This window comes from Otolemur garnettii, unplaced genomic scaffold (genome assembly GCF_000181295.1).
Source record: "Otolemur garnettii isolate 467f Iridium unplaced genomic scaffold, OtoGar3 scaffold00020, whole genome shotgun sequence".
Lineage (NCBI taxonomy): Eukaryota > Metazoa > Chordata > Mammalia > Primates > Galagidae > Otolemur > Otolemur garnettii.
Genome location: NW_003852415.1, coordinates 4,498,061 through 4,499,229, shown reverse-complemented (window position 1 = coordinate 4,499,229; position 1,169 = coordinate 4,498,061). Strand labels below are relative to the sequence as shown.

At 45.9% G+C, this 1,169-nt stretch overlaps 1 protein-coding gene across 1 annotated transcript in view; it reads right to left on the bottom strand.

The window, feature by feature from the left end:
• ADCK1 (aarF domain containing kinase 1) overlaps window positions 1-1,169 on the bottom strand; it is a 109,480-nt gene that overhangs the window by 22,516 nt on the left and 85,795 nt on the right. The gene's annotated exons all lie outside the window — the stretch shown is intronic.

Genomic DNA, 1,169 nt, shown 5'->3' with positions numbered 1-1,169 from the left:
CCCACAGAAGCCCAGGAAGACACCTCACACACTGAGAGGTGAACTCCTTGCTGCAGCTTCCTTATGCACAGACGCTAAGAGGGGCTGCCAAAGCGCAAACGCAATCCATCTCCAGGCCGAAGAGCTGAACTGGGTTCCCAGTGCACGACGCTCTTCCTGCTTGTTACGTGTTGAGGCAAAATTAATTACTGTTACTCAGGAGCCTTAATTCTGCCATCATCTCAGGAATGGGGAGGGAGTTTAGGAAACAGCAGATCAAATTGGTACATTAATTATTTACCCATTTGGCATCTTCATTTGGAAAATGTGTATTATTGTTATTATTACGTGTCCTAGTCTGGCAGTTGCTAGTTGGCTCCAGTTAGGGCACAATTTTGCTGTTTCCATGGGAATGCTGGAGGAGATAGTTCTGTTTGTCTGCTTATAGTTCTGGCTCTGAGGTGTACCCCTGCCAGGTAAAAGACAGAGTATGCTGAGAGGAGCACCAGACTTGGACTCAGAAAGTCTGGGTCATTGCCCAAGCGAACTGTCATCTGTAAAATGGGCTGATGGCTGTTGGAAGGGTTCAACATCATAGTACAGTACAAAAAGAAAAAGAAACATGGGTATCTGTCATGTTGCTAACCAACCTGTGTGTGGTCCTGCACTAGATGGAAAGTGTTCACTGCAGCAGCTCACAACAGAAGTAGCAGTCAATAATAAACACTGCCCAACCCTTTGTAGAGCCAATACTTCTTGAGAGCTCTCCCCTGTACTATTTTGGGTGGTATTAAGTTCTGCCTCTTGGGAATCTACAGAAACACAGGTAAAGGCCAGGCACAGTGGCTCATGCCTGTAATCCTAGCACTCTTGGAGGCGAAGGCGTGTGGACTGCCTGAGCTCACAGGTTCAAGACCAGCCTGAGTAAGTGCAACACCCCATCTAAAAAATAGCTGGGTGCTGTGACAGGGGCCTGTAGTCCTAGCTATTCAGGAGGCTGAGACAAGAGATTCACCTAAGTCCAAGAGTTTGAGATTGCTGTGAGCTATGACACTATGGTACTCTACCAAGGGTGACAAAATGAGACCCTGTCTCAAAAAAAAAAAAAAAAGAAAGAAAGAAAGAAAGAAACATGGGTAATATCATGTTGCTAACCAACTTGTGTGTGGTCCTGCACTAGATGGAAAGTT